The sequence below is a fragment of the Lytechinus pictus genome, chromosome 10, assembly GCF_037042905.1.
Source record: "Lytechinus pictus isolate F3 Inbred chromosome 10, Lp3.0, whole genome shotgun sequence".
NCBI lineage: Eukaryota > Metazoa > Echinodermata > Echinoidea > Temnopleuroida > Toxopneustidae > Lytechinus > Lytechinus pictus.
The window spans coordinates 27,953,719-27,976,142 of record NC_087254.1 but is presented as its reverse complement, the minus strand read 5'-3'; positions in this window follow the sequence as shown (position 1 = coordinate 27,976,142).

Below are 22,424 nucleotides of genomic sequence, written 5' to 3'. Positions count from 1 at the left end.
ACCAGGGTACAGAATCACATTTTTTATCTGCTCATAAGTGTTATAATGGTTGATGCATGACAAGGGGGGGGGGGGGCAGCCCCTATGCTTCCTCAAGAGGGTGAAAAGGAAATAAGAGAGGCATGGATTTAAAAAACAAATTGAGAAGAAACTACTACATTAACATTATTTTCATTTAATCCCAAACGCCCATGTTCCGCCTGTGCGTGGTTTTTAGTTTCTAACAGTTCTGAAAAATTATGATCAACCACGAAGATGTGTAATTGAAATTTACGTGTGCCACATGCCTTGACGGTGTAGAAGAGCGCTGGTGTTTGGAACGTTAAAGAAATCAAGCTTTGAAAAAAATAAAGAATGTTGTATCACACGCTTTGAAAAGATTAGAGAAGCATTTTAAGCATGAGTCTTAGTACCCCTTTTGGACCACACCCCTTTCACAGGATCCAATTTCATAGAGAGAAGGTTACGCCTAAAATCATCGGATTGTGCAGAATATGGCGTTTAATAGTTTTTCTATTTGATATTCACGCCATTGGTAGTGCGGAAATGTGATCTTTTTTTTTGTGCAAGTCGCATAATTATGTTTTCGCATTTAGAGTACGTAATTCAAATTAAAATAATAAAAAAAAAGGTTTAAAAAAAAGATAACGTAGCTTTATGTACCCGTCTATTTATTGGCAGATAACATTTTATGCTATCCTCCTTACAAGGGCCTTGCAAGGCTCCTGCGACTCTTGTACTAATGTTAACTGCAATATCCATCTTGCAGACGATGACATATTGCCATGTCCTTGAAATGACACTGGTTCCCCCGCGCTTAAACCAATTCCCATCACACCTGATTGGTGTTTGGCGCGCTTTTTGCCATCATCCTTCACCAACTGTACTACTATAGATCGATGAAGATATTGGCTAAAAATCTTTCTTTTATGAATGGTTGATCCGGCAAAAGAAAAATTAATTTTGTAACACTGGGTGTAGAACAGAGATCATGCGAGGCGTCACACATTTTATGATTGGTATCGTCATACTACATTTCTTTAAAGAACGGGGGGAAATGGCTGTGAATTTTATAAAGATATCATGGAAGATGTGCAATGTATTTTGTGATTATTATTGTTATTATTATTATTATTATTATCATTATTATTATTATTATTATCATTACCATTATCATTATCATTATCATCATCATCATCCCCATCATTATCTTTATTTCAGGATCCATGCATGCTATTTTGCACATTGAGATTGTGTTAGTAAAAATGGGGGTATGGAATGAACATATTTAAGTTCTTAATGACACATCAAAATACAGGCAATGTCCAATAGATATTCGATGTTTTCTCTTAATTCAAACTGCATGAATAAACGATGCTGATTTAATAAACGTTAATGAACCTCCCAATAATTGTATTACGACATGAATTCTTAGGGTGATGCACTTATCATGCTTAATATTACTATGGAATAATATTGTTTTTGAAAAACATGATATACAAAATATCATTTGTGAGAGAGAGAGAGAGAGAGAGAAAGAGTGAAACCGACGAATATTTAGTCGTGACGCGTGTAACGTAAGGAATGTTGACAATATGACCAGGGCCCCCACATCACAAAGCTTAACGATTGATCGTACTTTTGTTTCGTACGATTGTTTTCACATAATGATAATGCAACCCATCGTATAAATCAACCCTGCCATCAATCTTTCATCTTTGTTTTACGCGGTCCAGCTAATAGCATGAAGGTGCCATCTGTCTTGTATAAGCCAAGCCACGCAGGTGTGAAGTCAAAATAATAGTTCATTAGATACTAAAGAACATTTGTGGTATAGAGGTACTATTAGTTATGATATTCCAAGGTTCAAGTCATCCATGGTTATATATGTGTTGTATTGTCAGGACTGAGGCAACGCTTTTCATGTTTTGGATGAAGAAATGTTTTGCTATTCAGTAGTACTTTTTTATTGCAAGAATATTTATTTGAGAACAAAATGTATGCCGATTAAAGGGTATAAAAGAAAACTAATTTTACGACGGCTTATTTCATATGAACGAAGAAGGCTGACAATGATTTAAACTTTAAAACATCTGAGCTGTAAGGCGGCAATTATTACAACTCTATATTATGTTTTTGAATTAAGCCCTGTAAATATAAAATGCATCTTAAAATGAATATCTGGTGCTGCAGAAAAAACGCCATCCCAATATCATTCCATTTTCTACACGTGTTATAATTATTAACCCTGGCAGAGAAAGTAAATCATGATTTTTCACGATATTGAAATTTCTTTCTTCCTGGTTTTTTTTATATTCCATGTGATCAACGAATAATTTATACTTCTAAAAGTTCTGCACCAGTCCTCTGGAACGTTAACCATGCATGGTCTTTAAACGCTAAGATGTATCTTATTCATCAAACTGGACGCGATTTAAACAGATCCTGCCTCATGTTGGGAAGCCCCATCAGGAGAAAAAGACTATTTTAAAGGAGAATGAAACTCTTGGAGCAAGTTAGCTTTTGTGAAAGCAGAAAAATCAAAGAATAAGATCAACAAAACTTTGAGTAAAATAGGACTAGCAATAAAAGAGTTATGAGCATTTGAATGTCGAGATCACTAATGCTATGGAGATCCTCCCATTGGCAATGCGACCAAGATCTGTGATGTCACACACGTACAACTCTCCCATTTGGACACTGAAAATATACCCCAAAACATCTCTTTTTGCTCATTCTAATCATATGACAAACGATTCATCAATGATATAATGTTGTGAAACCTCTGTACTTGTCATCTCATAAAGAGAACACCTCACCTTGTGATAGACTCTATAAAAGTGAGAATATAAGTGAAATAAGTACTAAAGTAATGAGGGAGTTGTACGTGTGTGATATCACAGATCTTGGTCGCATTGCCGTTGGGAGGATCTACATGGCACTAGTGATCTCAATATTCGAATGCTCATAACTTTCTTATTATTCATTCAATCTTCCTCAAACTTTCAACAATATGTTTCTTTGATTTTTCTCTTTGATATGGATTCAGCTGGTTTCAAGGGTTTCATTCTCCTTTAAGCTATATCACTTTGGGTAAATTGAAACGTTTTGTATTTATTAGTCACCCATTGATTTACATTTCTTCTATTAGAAATAAATACATGTTACAGATTGTCTTGGCAGTTTTGTACCTTATCACATACAGCTTTTCTAATGTGTATGTATATAAAGCGATTTAAAGTTTAACTGCGTTGCCAATTTAAGGATTGTAGGAATCATTTTCCAGTTTTCAATAACCCTCTGCCAACCTCAGGTTAAATACTTAGATATTTAGGTCCTATATGACATAAATGTGATTCATGCATTTACAAAGGAATCAAAAGGAGATTCCGTCTCAAGTTCGAACGTCATTTAATAGCTGCATTGGGATATCTGATAATGTTTGCCTGATGATAAACTCGGTGTAAGATACGTAGTTCATAATGATAACTGATGTCTGAGTTTCATTACTTCACTCATATCCCCTTCCGATCCACAAAGACCTTCATTTTGATATATTCCGGTTACAATAACCAAATATTTTTTGATCGGTCTGGAGTCTGAGCCTGTTTCTTTGGTTAGAATATCGCATGAAAGTCACTAAAAAAAGTGCATCGAGGTTTGCTTTTATATTTGCCTTACGAATGTTTTGTGGAAAATGAATTGCAACAAGTAATATGACAGTACTTATTTCTTTAATAATTATTATTGGCCCTTGTCTTTTGTATATATCTCCTGATTCTTGTTTCTAGTGACACGGGACTTTATATATTTTTTTATGTAAAAAGGGGAAACCGTAATTTTTTCATTATGATCATAAATGTACATCAATAAAAAGAAGTGCCCCTCTTTCATTTAAATTCCATCTGAACGTTCACAATTCATACATGACTGGGTTAGAACAATGGAGAGTGATGCTACATGTACCAAGTTTACAACTGGAATATCCAGTATTTTCTCTTCCTTATGAGATCTTATGCGTAAAATACAAATGACGCATAGTCGAGAAAAAAAACTATGACAATTCCTTTCATGAAACGCTCCTCTGGTCATCGAATTATGCATTTTTTCTACTCATTATGAAATCCACTTGACATTATCTTCTTTAGATATGAAATGAATGTAGCTCACTTTAGGCATCACGTCAGAATTACCCCCAAAGAAAAAAAAACGTTTTCGAGACCGAGGATTCTCCAAAACAATGTCTTAGAAGACGATACGATGTTAATTTATGATTCATTGACATGTGTCAATATGATTAATGGTTTGTGTTATGTGTAAAGTTGAGATTCTAAGTTTGGCACTATGTGTAGATTTTCAAGAGTTGCAAATTTTGTTGGAGCAAATATTATGGAACCCTTAACGACTGGGTACCAAGTGCTACCCGCTTGCTTTCTTAATTTGATGTAAGACATGGTTCAGTTTTAGAATTGCATCACAGGCTTTTCAGTTTTAGTCGATTCGAAAGCAGACAATAGCTGCAACAAATCTGGAAGAAGAATGGATTGTTCTCATTCAAAGGGTCATAACTTTGGATGTTAGATTCGAACTTTGTGTCCTGTAATCATGGTAATGCAAAGTGTGGTGAATGAAATCATTGGAGTGATAGCAGCAGAGAAGTATAGTTAGTTGTACGCAACTTCTGCCACCACATTCGCTCCACCCTCTTTTGCCTCTGAGTGCGTCTTTATTATCTCGTTACTTTGGCTCTACTCCCCTAACTCAAGTAACGCCCTCGCATCATCCATTACCTCCTCGTTGTTCCAAAATGACACCGTTTACCGGGCCATCGCGGCTGTATAGGGTGACAAAAATCACCCCATACACAACCCCCTCCAACCTGCCTAGGCCTAATTAATACTTGCTGCTTCTGAACGCATCGTTGCAACCCTTCCGTGGTACAATGGTCACGAGACGACACGCCTCGTGCTTCCCGAGAAAATACCAGCTCCGTTCAACCTTTAGGGTCCTACTGTGCGCAATCGTACACACCCTGCACCAAGTGGATATGCCACATACCAACTACGTTAAATTGTACAAGAGCTCTGATCATGCATTCATAATGAACGTGTTAATCACCGATACAAGGTATTTCTAGTCACCATGGTCATGGGCAGGCCTATGGCTAAACTAAGATTTGTGGATAAGAGATATTGCCGCCATGTGAGATTACATGATGATGGAAAGATTAGTGTGTACAAATTTACTCTATGCTGAATTAAGAATATATGACCCTGTGTTCATGTTCTAATTCCGAACCCTTTTGCTGCATGTACATCTTTAATTATTTGACCAGTCAAGGAAAGCTGCTCTCACAGTATAGTAATAGTTTTTTTAATGAATACAGATCAGCCCAAGAAAATGAATATAACACACGATTACAATATTAAATTCAACCATTCACCCCACCATAAGCAAGTTAGCTTACAAAAAACACGGTCAAATTGAAACCATGAACTCAATGCAACAAAGTTCTGTTATAATCTTCATTAATCTATGTCTTAACGCCCTAAATGTGTAATTCAGAATGACGTCTAATATAACTCGTGGTAAATGCCCATATTGGTCTTTTTTATACAAAAACTGACAACAACAAATTATGTTGTAACCTTGGTTTAATACAGATTTTACAAGATTTGACATTTGGATTGGAAGTGAATGGTGTTCAAAAGGAATTCAAGATAAACCATGAGGCATCGTTATAATGTCTAATCAAGAGCCATGTCCTAATAGGAAACGTATACAAATATGTAGAATGTCGTGAAGGCCCCCCCCCCCCCGCTTGTGTGGAGGAGGAGGGGGGTCGTAACCAGCAGCAACGATATGGTTACACAACCTGCACTTCTTTGCGCGTTACGTCTCGCATCATTTTCATTTTCGAACGTTATAGATTTAGTTTAATTACTATAATTTCTTTCTGTGTTTTGTTGTTTTATTATCAAGAGGAAATTACTTGAACAAAATACATGTTATATCAATCAAAATAAATTATTCAATGTAATTATAGGTATCAATGACTTACCAGATGTTGCTCGCAACTGCAAAAGTTGATTACGAATAGCTGGTTACGAACGTGAAATGTTGGAGATTGAAAAAAAAAAGAACGCTCTTAAACACTGAAGCAAACCAGGTTAAAACTTGATAGGAGAGTTAATAACAAAAATCTGAAAAAATAAGCTATTATTGCCTCGTTTCACCTTATCTGTGCGCCTTTCCGTGGCTCCAAACACGCCACAAACATACGGTGAACTTAGCTTGGTATGTCTTGTAAGAATCTAGGGACACGCAACACTGCCCAGCAAGGCCTTTTATATCCGGAATTACTACACTGTTCCCTTCCAGTATATGAAAAAGCCCGTAACGTGACGTCACACTAGTGAAGATAGCATGGGTGGCGCCGATTGGCGGATAACTCGAATGTGTGGTTGTATATGTTTGCTTTGCTAGACTTTCTGATTGGTTGCTTCTGGTATGACGTTTATTGCAGCATTTGAGTTCTTCACTGACTGTCATATTCAATCATTTCTGCGAACCGCATTTAATTGATGTGCGGAAAACTAAAGAGGTAAACATTTTGCACGAAGGAAGTAATAGGGCAAAGGGATTTGTCAATAACTCAAATAAACCGGAAGATAAAACTGTTTATCCAAATAAAATAGGAAATACATTAATAGGGGCATTTTTTTGTGCTTGAAAATGTTTGAATCTATCTATTCATCTTTCCATCTCTCGCCAGCATGGCCTTTAGACTAGAGCTATTTTGAAAAAGAGGCCTGTATAAACTTTTAGAGGCATTTTGTGGTTAAAGTTGGGGGCAGGGCTATTTTACACAATTTCTATGTGCTGAATCCGATTAGACCTGTTCCCAAGCTGATTTCTCCTGTTTTGACCACCTAATTTGCATAAACAAAATTGCTACCAAATCGAACATTTATGATCTTATTTCTACAAGATTCTTTCTAAAATTGGCTCTAATTGTCATGGATCATGTTGATAATGCAAACTCCTGCATAAATAATGGAGATCATTTTGTGAATATTTGCTATTTTTACTATGATTAATTAATTATGCAAACTTATGCATATTTTGCATTATTCAGCTCAAATGTTTATAATTGCTTGCTTACAAGCATTCATGCTTTCTTAGCAATCTGGTAAAAAATCACCACCAATCAATATCAATAATTCTTTGGCACAGATAGCATTATTATTATACCACAGTCAATATTAATGTGTTTTATTGTTTTTTCAATTTTTCATTTATTTCTACCACTTATTTTGTACATGCACGTTTTGTAATGAGATCACTCAAAGTATTGGTAATCAAAGACGGAATTTTTTCTTCTTCAATGATTTAATTATTATGATGACGCTGTTAAGAAGAACTTTTGTACATTTTCAGGGTCATACACGCACATGCACCCACACCTGCATCTAATTACAAAGTAATATACTTGCAAGGGGGCCTACCCATTTAAAAGCACACTGATGGTAGCCCTGCGAATTTCGTGAACAAGTCTGTATTTAAAACGAATATGTTTATTGATTGTTACAATTTGGCTGCATTGGGACTTCTAGAATATATATTATATATTTTAGATTATCAATTTTTAAATTTGAATAAAGAAAATGCCGTTCAATTCTCTATTCCTCCATTCCTTTACCCAATCAATATGTCATGTGGTGTGGTCCACCGTCCAACATAATCTGATTACATACAATAAGTATCTTTTTAGCAGTATGAAGTGTAAGCAATTCTGCTGAAAATGAGATTTCTTTTGTTTTTCTCGTTTTCCTCTAATTGCATTGTCCTAATTTGTTAAAACTTCTCAGAACAAAATCCACATAGATTAGAAAACAGCTATTTTTTTCATTTTGCCTGTCAGGTAGACTTTTTAAAAGCCAGACTTTGATGTTCTAAAATTCCACAACGTACAATGTTTTTAGTTTAAGTTCCATAAATGTGAACAATTTATTGTATATAACGCCAACGCCGAGTTTTTATCATTGAACTTCATATAGGGATTGCAGGTGCATTTCCACATACTTTTTTTACCAGTGTAGTAACCCCTGCCATCTTCAGGACTGCGCTTCCTCCAGTTTTATCTATCTTTTACCAGTTCATGGTAACCTTCGGGGTATTGCTGAATGAAAAATTGCCAGTTCTCCTCCCTGAGCATGCTTATGGGTTCCACAAGATGGCTTTATTGGTAAGGCAATAAGATGAAAGTCGTGTTATCATGCAGAAGCAGTGCGTATCCAAGTCATCAAGTTTGTGTTCTTGAGACATGTTCGATCCTTGTGTCACAGATCCGGAGAGAAAACCAGACTTTTAGTTTTACATGTCTTACGGGGAGAATTTGCTGTTTAACCAGATTTTGTAAGGTGTTGAAACGTACAGCTTTCCAATACTGCAGTTAATTTCATGTCAGTTATCGAACTACGAATAGCTGACATTTCTATACGATATTATTTCGGAGAATTATGGGTTCCTGGCATGTTTGCTCTTTAATAGTGACAGATTATCAATCCGCATTTTTGTCCGGCATTATCCCCAACTGCATCAAATAGCTTTCCTAACTCTGGTAGGCTGCCTTTCCCAAACGTTACCCTCTTCATAACCAAATTCATTGCTCATGACGAAATGAATCGGCGAAAGTATTAAACCTTGACGCACTTCTGTACCTTAAACCAGTCAACAATACATTTTCCCTTCTTACGGTTGCACAACACCAGAAACTTCCAAAGATTGTATTAATGGCAGGGAGCATAGTTTACGGGAAATCGTGGGAAGTGAGCATCTTCAGCAATGACACTGTTTAGTTTATGCTATCAAAATTATGTATTGCTGAAATCAATAACTTCATTGCAAAGGGAATATGGTATCCCTATAGCACTTTTCAATCATAGTACGAGGTGTGAACATTTGGAAACATACTTGTTCTTGCCCATATTTTTATCATTTCCTATTCTATATCTTGTATTTTTTAAAAGAAAAATAGCTTGCTCTTACTTAGAAGCTCTAGTCTTCAGCTATCACCTTGATAGTTGAATCGCGGAAATGCATCCTCAGAAAAACAATGAATGAAAAGTAGGGTGATGACCAAGCAAATGAGTGGGTGATCTAGTGATACAGACCCTTTGCCTTGATTACAAATGGTTCCTTGCATAGTTAGCTGGAATAATTGCAGATCTGATGTGAACTTTAGCAAACTTAAAGAAATAATTTTGCTACACGGCTGTTACATACATTGCATAAGTCACATCTTCAATTGGCTGTTACTAAAGTAGGCCTATCTATTATATAATTATGGACATGATATATGAAATCATTGAATATTTCTAATTGAAGTTATCTAATTTAAGCATGATTATAAGTTTATCAATTCATATTTCTTTTCTTTGTTGTATGTTTATGGAATTTGAACAATGTCCTGATTATAGGATCAGCATCAGTGTGCTTTTATACTGGCATGCCTAATGCACATTGCAAGCATATTACTTTGTATACAGGTGTGAGTATGGGTGGATGTGTGTGTGTGTTTATTCCCGAATACATATTAAAACATGTGGTAAAAATGATTATCAACCCATTTAATAATTGGAGCTTAATATTTACCTGCCATTGATAAGCAGTTGTTGAAAGATCTCGTAACAAAATATATACAAAACAAATGGTAGAAAATACAAAGAAATACATAGGAAATTCAAAGAACAATAAAATACATAAGCAGTGACTGTTATATTATATTTCAAAGGCCTTAAAATTATCCATAATGGTCCGAATGCTATTTGAACCCAAAATTATAAACTTTTGAGCTTAAGTTACCAAATTATAGCATAATATTGAAAAATATGCATACATTTGCACAATTAAATAACCCCAAATAGAATGACCAATTTTTCTGCACGGTTCATGTTATATTTTCAAGATTTTGCCTTTTCAATTTTCATGAAAGCGAGTACAGTGTATTACAAAAGAATATTGCAGAAATACGATTCTAATTGGTCAATTTGGCAGCCATTTTGTTTATGCAAATTAGATGGTATAAAAAAACAGAAATGGGCTTGGGAACTGGGGTGGTATTCTGAGATCCATTTTATCTCAGATAAAATAAATTATTTTATCTCCGTTAAAATCAGTGAGATAAAATACCCTGAAAATCTCTCCGAATTGGTATTCTGAGAACAATTTTATCTTCATTCTATCTCTGTAAGACACACCTATTTTTTAATCAATATCCAATTAGAAACGCGCTTTTATAGCTCTCTCATATCACTCAACCAATTGAAATCCATTCCGCTAGGAGGTGTGGCGAAGGAGTGAGATTGCGTCAATTTATTGACTTCAATACGCTTGCACTATACGCTTGTGCGTCTTTACAGAGATTTCTTTTTAACAAAAATGGCAATACTCTCATCTTTTTTTCGAAGTCTATATCGCATCTTTTCAAGCATCATTTCAAAGACAATATTAGTCAAGAAAAGTCTTATGAAATGCTTCCTGATTGTACAGGAATAACTTTAAGGTGTTGTTCTCAATGAAGATATAATTTTTCTTAATTTTCATGCCAACATTTGGAGTTAATTCACTTAGAAATATTGACGAAATGAACGTCGCGGAGATAAAATAGCCCCTACCGTACCCTCTTTTAAGTTTATTTTATTTTTTCTTCAAAGTAACTTGGGCCCAAGCACATCACCCGCGTTGCAATGGCCAGATACGCGATGGGTATGTCTACGCAGCCACTGCTCTGTTGCGTATCATCATAAATACGCAAGATAAAATTTATACGCCAGATGAAATTTTAAATTTTATCTGAAAGATAAAATGTCATCTCAGAATACCAATTTCATTTTAAGAGATAATAAACAAATATATCAGGCTTTGAGAAAGTATAGTGGAATTATTTATCCGAGGTTGGTCTTGCAATTACTATTTTTCCCCGAGGGGCGAAGCCCCGAGGGAAATATAGTAGTTTTGCCAGTCCAACCGAGGATTAATAATTCCCACTATGCTTTCGAATGAAACGCCTGATATATTTGTTTTATATCCTACTTTTAATAATTTATAACCAAAATCTATGCGCTGAGCATGCAAAGTCCTGTTACTTGCGTTGAATTACCTACTTTTCTCCGAGCCACCGCGCTCAGCGGAACGCAGATTAGTGTCTGCGCTGACGCATCGCGCTGGACTTGCGCGCCCGGGAGAGAGAGCGCGCAAGCCGGTGCGCCGAGACATCCAGTTTTGTGAAATAATGACGTCATAATATTGGTATATTATACAGATATTGCCTACCTATAGTTTGAATATAACATTTCCTCTCCCCGACGGAGTTATATTTTTCCCAAGGGATTATATTTTGCCCGAAGCGCGCAGCGCTGAGGGAAAATATTCTCCCGAGGGAAAAATATAGCTTCGGAGTGGAGTTGAAATGTTATGTATTAAAACGATAGACCAGGCAATATCTGTTATATTATATAGTCTATATGGATTCGCCATCAGAGATTGCCTTCATCATCTGGCCCCAACCCGAAATTCTTGCTACAGCTATGATCCGTCTACGTCATAATAGAAAAAAATGGAAAATACATCAAGCGCGTTCTTCATGCAATCGACACATTAATACCGTGTTTACACTTAATCGGCAATTGGTTCTGAACCAAATGCCGATGCAGAATCGGCATTTGGATTGCGTTTACACGTTGTTACAGCTCGCGGTTCAGAACTGCGAGCCGATGCAAAAACCTGAAATGATACGCATACCTACAATATACGTCATAATAAAAACAACACTGGATCAGTGCGCTTACAATTACGTCACAATGGTAAAGTAATTGAAATGCGCACAAATTGCCGGTGCAGAATCGGCTTTCTGTTTACACGTAGTAAAAAAGCCGATTCTGCATCGGCTCGCGGTTCAGAACCTACTACTTTGATGGTGCAAATTGCCGGTTCTGAACCTTGAGCCGATTCAAGTTGCTCGCGTTTACACGCTATGAAAAAGCCGATGCTGAATCGGCTCGCGGTTCAGAACCGCGAGCCGATTCAAATGCCGATTAAGTGTAAACACGGTATAACACTAGCGCGTACATAAAATAAATTACATGATTACGCAACTTGTAAGCAGCGAGTGACGTCACCTTAGTGAATATAACGCCGCAATTGAAAATACAACGCAGTTATATTCACTGAGGTGACGTCAAAACCTCGAATATACCAAAATGCGATCCTCGCAGCTATGATCACGTGATGGCGTATTGACCTATCACTGATTCGAATCTACATAAGATATGTAATATCCAAAAATATATCGAGGTCTGACGTCACGCAACATCATAGTTGAAATATATTAGGTCACATGATGCTACTTGAACCAATCACGATACAGGATTTACTCTATGTAGGATATAACATAAAATATTTTAAAGATAAAATGACCTCAGAATACCGCCCCAGGTCTCATCGGATTCAACACATCTGAATTGTATGAAATAAACCTGTGTCCCACTTTAACCCCAAAATGCCTTCAGGATTCACATTTTCCCAATATATCTCTTATCTACTTGACGATTTTGGCTGTTGGGTACTCTACAAAAGGCACTTGACATTTACCAAGCATAATGTGTATCTAAGTATAGCTGAATGAGACGATCATAATTTTTTGTGTCTTCTTTCAGTAAGTCGATAAGGATGCGCATTGTTTTGTTTTGTTCCTATCCAATTTACTTTCTTATGCCCTGGTATAGTATCTTGCGAACAAAAAATACCGTATGATACAATCAATTCTGTTTGACGATGGTTAATACCTCTTGAAGTACATCCCCAACAGTGTTTAAATACATCAAAACACAGATGAGTAACGAGTCTCGTTGAAATGTAATTTCCAATGAGCAGAATGGAGAAACAATCAAAGTCATAATTAAAAAAATGAGGATGAGGAGGAAGAGGTTTATGTGAGAGAAAATCAATAATGAAAATAGAAATATTCGCACATTCATTTTGATAGTCTGACAATGGCACTTGTAACATCTATTAAATGATTGTTCAGGGGATCATCTTTATTTGAAATGTCACCATCTTAATTTGAAACATTTAAGATAAATGCAGATCAGTTGTGAATAGTGATCAGTCGAACATGAGATTTAGATTTAACCTTTGTGAATTTCGATTTAAAGCCTACAGATTTTAATATTTATAAAATGTTCGTTAAATCTATTATTTTAAAAATAACGTTTTAAAATGCAAAATAAATCAAATTTTCGGCTGGTCACTTTTTCGGGGCTGATCTGGATTTATTTCAAATTCTTAAAATTTATTGTTTTCTGGATATTATGCATCTTTCAAGTACAATCTTTATCCAGGGAACGAACCCGAATTTCATTTTCGTGATTTTGCAACTCTGTACTGATGTATTCCCTTGTCTGGAAACTTCATCGTATTATCTCAGCATTATTATAGGCTCACGCGTTGTAAGCCCTTTTAATTCCACCAACTTGAATGTTACGTGTCGCCAACAGTTAGCATTTCCACTGCTGTAAACAAGCCGGATACTACTTTAAGTAGATAATTATCGATATCTATTTGCTCAGACATGGGGCATTAGTCTTTTATATTAAAGGGTTTACCTCACCTTCTAAAGACAAGTCTCTCTCGAGAGAGAGAAGAGTCGCGAGGTCAAGGTTTTTCAGCAGTGGGTAGAGGTCGGTGATATCTTAACGTTTTATCATTTTCTATTGTAAAGGCCCGTTTCCACTAAAATCATATCTAAAAAATGTTGAACTTTTGTTTATATGGTTTTAAATCGTAAAACCTGTCGCCAAATTGGACTGGTAGGGGTATCTTTAAGTCAAACTTATTTCCTTTTCTAGTATTTTTAATTAGTCGAAAAACAAAGTATACACGTCCTGTAAAAAAAAATATTAAAAAACACGAAAACCAAGAGAGGATAAATGGATTTCAGGTTTATCATTTATCAAACTTTAGATCAGCTTTTTTACATTTTGAATCATGAAGAGAGAAAAGTGGCTTTTCATCCAATCGTATCAATCTCCATTTGAATGATTGGGCAACTTTTTGAATTATCATTAGAGCTTTAGGCCCACAAAAGACACCTTGCAGAAATGCTGTCAGTCTAATGCTTTGACACTAATATACTTAATTTCAATTTTGTTCGATCTATTCTACAAGCGACTCTAAATTAATCATGTTAATTGAGTAGCTAACTCTCAATTCGGTCAATCTTTACTAACAAAATATAACATCCACTACCATGTGTAATATCAATGTTTTTAATGAAGTAATAAGCACCAGTCACGGACTTGATTAATATTGGCACTTGCCATACGCACCTAGCTAATTTAACCAATCACGTGTATAAATGGTCTTCGGCGATGACAATAAGGCTGTCGTATTAACTGTAATTGTAATACCTCGTTCCGATAAAGAGTTAATGGGAAATATTAAGCCTTAAAATAAATTGTAGATCTTCCGTTTGTTAGCGTACGACAGTGCCCTTGCATGATGATGGTAAATTTGTTAAGAACTCGCTGGTGATATAATAGAACGACAGTGCGATCAGTATACAAAAATAGTATTCGATGAATCTTGATGAATTTCCATGAATACTATGGGTTTTGCTCTTTGAGCAATATAACTTAAATGTTTATGTCTATAATGAGACGTACAGTAACTTTTAACAATTTTCACATCAAAGTTTCGAATGGCGGAATATCAGGCATATACAAGGTGTTCACAAGTCATATCCTAAGTATATTATAACCCACCTGACACAGGCGGTAGGAACACTGCTCAATTTAACCCTGCTCACTTGGGAAATAAAGAACAGAGGAACAAATATACGAGTATCCTGATAACTTTATATCATACGTAGTCCCAGGTGTATATATATCTGCAATTGAATCCGGTAACACCTCATTGCCTAGCTTATTTCATGACTCGAGCTCCCCCTTTATGCACTTTCCCATTTTTAAGCATGTTAGCCACAATGCGCTCTTAAATGTACGTTAAACTGGTAGCTCACCAGCTGTGAAATTCATTTTATGCCAATATTTTTTTTCTTTTGTTCTCTTATTAGTATTCCAGGTTATTTTTTTGGGGGGATACCAATATTACTATGTACTCCCTTATTATGCGCCCTTCGGATAACTGGGGGAGTGTGTGGGCGAGTGTTTGTGCGTGAGTGTGTGTGAGAGAGAGAGAGAAATGGGTAGGAGAAATTCGAGTAGATGGAGAGGGTGAGAGAGAGAAAAGAGAGAGAAAATCTAATTTCATCTTAATATTTTGTCAATCAATATCAACATAGCCCTTTTGATACGTGTATCTTACTTAGGACCATAAACCACTTTGATAAATCACTGCCTACCTTTCTATATAAAATATAAACATTAGTTAATATGTACTTACTTTTGCCACACTTAAGCCCTACCATTATCGTGAAAAGAACAGTTTCTAGATTTTGATTAGTAAATTCACGTTCTTCAAGTCGAATCTTTGCTGAGTTTTTAAAGATGCATTATTTAGACGAAGTGTTATTATATTTGGTGATTTAATTTGAACGATTTAATTTGAAACATGTTTTTAATAGATAACAAATAGATTTAGAAAAAAAGAAATAATGAATCAATAGCGATTAGATATTTCGTTACTTTAGTAGGCTCATAATGAAATAAGAACGAAGTATCAATATAACGTGTCAGAAGGATAATAATAATAATGTATATTTATTGTAAAGTAGATTCAGATCATTGAAAAACAAACGCTAATAAATGAATAAATATTGAACTAATCCAATGTCATTGCCATATATGGTCTGCATTATTCATTGGAATATAAACCAACAAAATACATATACATTGAGATTAAATGTATTCGAGAGGGGGAAAAGACAATTGAAACATTAAATATAGAGGGATCTTCCATCACTGCAGAAAATGAGATTATACCAACCCGAGGGTGGGAGAGTATTCCCGAGAAAGATATCCTTTTGCAGATTTGATCAACCGGGCTAAACAAAGGGCAAGGTGGTCAAAAGGTGAATTTATTCATTTGTTATAACTGTTCGATACTGCAGTCTCACTGAAAAAAAAAACCCCGAACCGATCAATAGAGATATTTCATTTGAAATAACGCAATAGCTTTTGTCGGTTTCGATGGGTTATAAGATTCATTGTTTTTTGGGGGAGTGACAGTGGCATAACGGGAAGAACAGAGAATGGCTCAGTCCTCTGTTTCCCTTTCATCCTTTCTCCATCTTTTCTCTCACACGTATTTTATTGCTGTTACGATTTAAAATGATATCTATACTGGCGCAAATTTACCGGTTGTATATTTTGCACAATTATAAAGAGGATGAGGAATCTCAAAATCTGAAGATCTATTTATAAGGACAATTTTAAACACTTGGTAATAATTCGTAGACCACATTCTTCAGAGGAATGTCTATTGGTATTATTTTTTAATATTGATTTTTTTAGTTTAAATTATGAAACGGTTCTTACTTTGGTACAGTTCTCATTAAAACCATGGACATCATAAAATCTATGAAAAAATAATCAGTCGTTCCATGAATGGCATTATATTTTAAGGGTTAACATGGTCACAATATCGAGTCATCGTGATCATTATGACGTCACTAACGATGGTTTATCTCCTGGACCCACTCCAAATCAATTTACTCTGTGTCGTTTATCATGTACCAATAATTTAAGATGTCATCATTATCATCTATACAACCTTGAACAGGATTGGTCAAAATAATAGGAAGGGGATTTCAAGTTTGATGCTGAAATCATGGAGTTGGTATTGAGTCGATGTTTACGTCAGCTACACAGAATCAGATTTGATTGAAGTTTTGGTTCGATTTGTAACTTGGTTTAGGTGTTAGAGTTATAATTAGGTATCGCAATCCAAAGTGCTCCGGACTCAAATACTAGCATCATTACCTAACTCGAAGTCATCAAAAACTGTGCCTAGGGAATATTCTTCTGTTCGCCATAAAACAGTTATAAGGTTTGATGAATCTGAAGGTAATTACAACTACAAAAACATTCGTTGAAAAATATCCAGAATGATGGTTTATCATAGTGGGACATTTGGGGAGGCCAGACACAAATTGACAAATTTTGAAAGTTTATAAGATGAAATACATATCTTAACATTATTTGCACGTTCATAGACCGAAAAGATAAATGATACTCTAATATAATTAACATTAAAAACATGAATATAGTTTTAGGCAGTCTTTATGAGAGGGCTATATATATAACTCCCTGAACCCACCTTAATCATGTTAATATCTATTTTATGGAGAAAGAAATGTTATCTATCTCACGCGAGAAGATACCATAGTGACATGAAATTAGCGCAATTACTTTTCACAATCACGTATTAACCTAGATTTAATTATGGTAATTGCTGTTTGAATTAAAGTAACCCAAATATGAATCTTTGTTATCGTGGTTATTGTTTATTCATTAATGCATTGCCATGCAACATACGATAAAACGAGATGGAGATAAAGCGAGAGAGGTGGGGAGGGAGAGAGATGGAGAGGAGTGAGGGAGAGAGAGAGAGAGAGTGGGTTGGGGAATGTTTTTTTTTTTGAGGGAGAGTGAAAATACTCTCATTTATCTTTTTCATATACATGTAAAAACTATTAAAAAAAACAATAATGAAAAAAAGGTGTCCCAAAAAGCTGAGATGAAAAGCTCTTTTGGTCGCCCAGGCCTGTCTCCCCTTTGACACAACTCCTAGGTCTGAAATTGCCCAATTATGGACCTCAGTTATTGTTAAGATTTAATTCAAATGCAAGATCAATGTAAATTTCGAATTCATATCATTGAAGCTTGTAAAATTTTGAGGGCCACCACTCTCATTAGCATGATTATCAAGGTGCACAGATGTAAACCTCTGTGTTTGGTGTGTCGAGGCAGTAACGGGAGAATTAACAACGCCGTAGCAGACACAAAATGCAAAAATATCCAATTTTGATATCGCACCTGAGAGAGCTAGTTATGATTCATAATGAATGTGGTAACCTCCATGCGATTAAGGGAAGATAGAGTCGAACGACGATGTTTTTCTGACACTCATGTTCTGGAACCCTTATAGTTTCAGAAAATTAGCGTTTCTCAAAGGACGCAAATATTGCGGTTGAAGAAAAAAGACCACCAGACACAATACAAAAGTGGTTTCATTCTGGGAAAAACATAAGCTAAATGCACCTGACAACTGAAATTGACAATTGATACTTGACGCCGTAAACTTTTTTGTTTGGTTTGGTTAAATACTCACCAGGTTAGCATGGTTGGTGAAAGTTTAGATGAGTACATGCAGGGAATGAAAAGAATTGAACGCATTTAAAGGAAAACTCAAATGCTTCATAAAATTACCACCACCATTAGTGACCCGCCACCCCAAAACCAAGAGTAAGTCATCAGAGAACGTTCTCCCTATGTGTTATAATTTGTTCTTAAAAAGTAAATATGGGAATGTCTAAAAGAATAATTCTTCTCCTTCTTCATAGCGTCAAAATTTGAAGTTGTACAATTAAACAATACAAGAGTTTCTTTGACATGTTTGAGAACCCCTTTTCTGGACTGCTTGTAAAGTTTCTAAGGTTGCACAGTGTACACATCTCATACTTGAACGAACCACGAACTTCCAACCTTGCTTTCTTCTTATTCTTTGAAGTTGTCACTAAATTTACATTCAATCAAGTACTCGTGTGAGTTATTGTTGCTTAATCCAAAGATTAGGTTGTACTTTTTAAGCTCTGTGAATAATGATAATTACAAAAATATATAATTTTGGGCGATTTATTGTTGGTTTGGGGATTGCCTTGACTACCCAAAGTAAGATTTTAAGATCAATGAGAAAGAAAATCAACTACCAATACTTTAGAGTGAGAATAGCTTGAAGGATGATTAGGAAATTTCCGTGCGAGAATGATGAGATAATGAGAAGATCAATACTTTTCACAATATTTGTGGATTTTGTATGTCTCCATGAACCAAAACGTTATTCAAACAGCCCGACTGAGCATAAAACTATACTTTGCAAATTAAAATCAGAAACTCCTTCGCCCATATTCTGAACTTGGGTTTGATTCAAGCTCTGGTTTAAAGTCGTTGTTTAACTATGGAAAGCCAATTATGACAAAAATCTCCAACAGAAGAGGTCCAACGAATCAACTAATTTGATACTCAACCGTCTGGGAAGGATAATAGTTGGCTTCACTATCAAAGAATTGGATAAGAACATAGTGAACATAAATAGCATATAATGGGAACCAAATGTTGACGTGTGTGGCTTCCCATAATTTTAGCAAAGAGTTAGACCGAGGTCTAAGTTAAATCCGACTCCAGAATATACGGACCTATTGATTCTGTTGAACATTTGGGAACGTCGTGATATCTTTCTTCATCATCCTCCACGTTATGTTCATGAATTTAATAATGAATAAAATCATTAACTCGACGCGCCTAACTTTGATTTCATTTATGTCTCATAGATGACAATCTTTGAAATTTGGCGCACATGTGTTATGTTATTGGATTGTCATGATCAGTGATGCTAGTTTTACAAGATCATGTTGCTCTACGTTCATGACGTAATTCCTTCCACCTTGACACTTCTTTGCAATCTTCAAGGTTTCTGAGGCACGATCCAGTACTAAAATTGCAGCCTTCGTCAACCTGGCTTAAACTTTTAATATGAAAAGATGTGGTCCCCGTGAGGTGCTATATTGATATCAATATCTACACAATTATTATGTATGGACACGGGATCTGTGCCTATGATTCCCTTGTCATATCAATGATATGTGATGATCTAGGCGATCACGTGATTCGATGAACGGTGATGCAATCCCAGAAGTACTGTTAAATGTCTGGGGAATGACCTGGTCAAACCAGTGGAGAGACTGTCCGCATTCTCACCTAATGTCATCATAGTATTGAATAGTTTCGATCGTTCTGGGGTGGTTTTGTTCGTCTGACTGCAGCGTCACACTGTCCAGTGCAGAAGTGTCATTGTGAATCATTCATACATCGTTCACATCAACACATCGACGCGATCAAAAGAAATTCATCTATATATGGTTATTTGGAATTGATTAGTACGATCAATGTGACTGAGGACTTGGACAATATATTGAATTATTTGATTGGACATGCTACTCAACAAACCATATTTAGAGGACTTTGTTCTTTATATTATTCTATCACACTTTTGTCTTTGTTTTTATTGCTTGAAAGACAAACAATTACTTTAAATATTCTCTTCATATTCTCTTAGATGTTCTGAGGTATCGACAACCATCAACAAAAGATCCAACAAAGAGCTTCTAACACAGACATGAAAGCAATCAAAATGTAGCTATCGTAACCAAATGCATTCGATTTTATTTACTGTGAGGTTAAAGACGAGACTTCATGATACGCATAGATATCAACGTTTACGCAAAATAAGAATAAAAATAGAGAAGGTTATAATTCAATAGATGACACCTTAACGTGTATTGTTCCATCTGTCTGAAGGACTTACACAAATCCTTCTATCCTCACAGATATAGCATATTGTTGGATCAGTTTTCCTTTGCAAAATAAAGAAAGTACCCATTTGGGTCTATTCCGTCTTTTGCATGAGTAGCATAAAACGATTTGAATAACCCCGGGTGATTTTATCACCATTGAAAAAGCCCACGATTTGCACTTAAGATCTCTACACCCAGCCGTCATTTTTTTTCCCTGTACGACAAGGAAATGCACTTTGAATTTGAAGTGCATAATGTCAAAAATCGTTTCCGTCATTCGGGCAAACGCTGGGATAGGAATTCCCTAAAAGAATATTTTAAATCAAAGGAATTCACATTCTTTCAACCTACTTTTGGTCAAATACTCAATCCCAGTTAATATCATTATGATTTTTTTCTATATTACGAATGCTCTATAAATTATGCAGACATATTATTATACATGATATAAACCAGTTTTCAAATTGCTTATCACATTCGTAAAAAAAAGATATGCCAAAAATTCAAAAACTTATCTAGAATCGCCTAACAATACCACATAATTATGTTCTATCATTTTTTGTGTAATTGATATCATAATGGACAATGTTTATTAAAGTGCGGAATTGCATTTTTGACTTATTTCAAATTCCGACGCACTGATTTAGGGGATCGAACCCGGGCCATCGATTACCAGTCGCTCCCGGCAGTCGCTAGAATGATGGCCTCCATATCTATTGTCCCAGGATTCGATCCCCTGTGAGTGGATTTACATTTATGCCAGTTCCATCAGAAAGGATGAGAATCAGGCTCATCTCTGTCTTCTCAAACAAAATTGGTGTCTGACCTGAGCGTCTGCCGACGTACGTACAATTTGCTATTTTGAGCCTATTTCGTAATCCATGCATTTTCTTAATACCAGGAATTGACTTTTGTTAAGACCACAAATGATTCTTCGTAAAAAGAATTAGAATTCCTGATATTTTGTGATTTTAATAAAAAAATTATTGACACCAAGAAAGGGAATCAAAGAAGAAAAAGACTGGCCACATGTACAGTACGTCAGCATACGCTGACTAAAAACATCCAGGTGTTCGATAGGTGTTTTATAAAGCTGTAAGTTAGAAAAGGGTTGTTCCAAAAATTAGATTTGGGGCCGTTACGCGCCTCAACGCGCATGTTGGGAGGCAGTTAGAGAGACTGCACGCCACTGGGCACCTTTTTTAGCGACACTGCACGACACTGGGCACCTTTTCTGGAGACACTGCACGCCGATGGGCACCTTTTCTGGCGACACTGCACGCCAATGGGCACCTTTTCTGGAGACACTGCACGCCAATGGGCACCTTTTGGGCAACACTATACGCCACAGGCACTTTGCATTGGCGCGAACTGGTGCAAAGTGGTGACGGCCCAGTGGACTCCTGGCCTAGGTTACGAGCGACTTTCCGATCGACTTGTATAACCTTTCTTAAAGAAACAAAATCAACATTGACGAAAATCTGATGTGTATCATTCACACAGGAAAGGATCAGCAAGAGTCGTTCGTAAAACAGAATATATTCAGGTATTTTTCTATATGATTGCTACACCCCTGTAAAAAAAAAACAATTACACGCTCACAATCATCACAGTTAACACCTCATGTAAGGAGTACTTTCAAGGTATTGTAGATGAAGATAACCACTAACATATTTTTGAGTGCAAGAATATGAAGTGGTAAATGACAAATGCAATTGTGATATCGTCGCGCTTCGTAATGGAGAAAGTTAGTGGATGGAAGCGACACCCCAAAATGTTTGATAGATATGAGGGAGCAAGAGACAGGACAGGGTCTGATTGAGAGAAC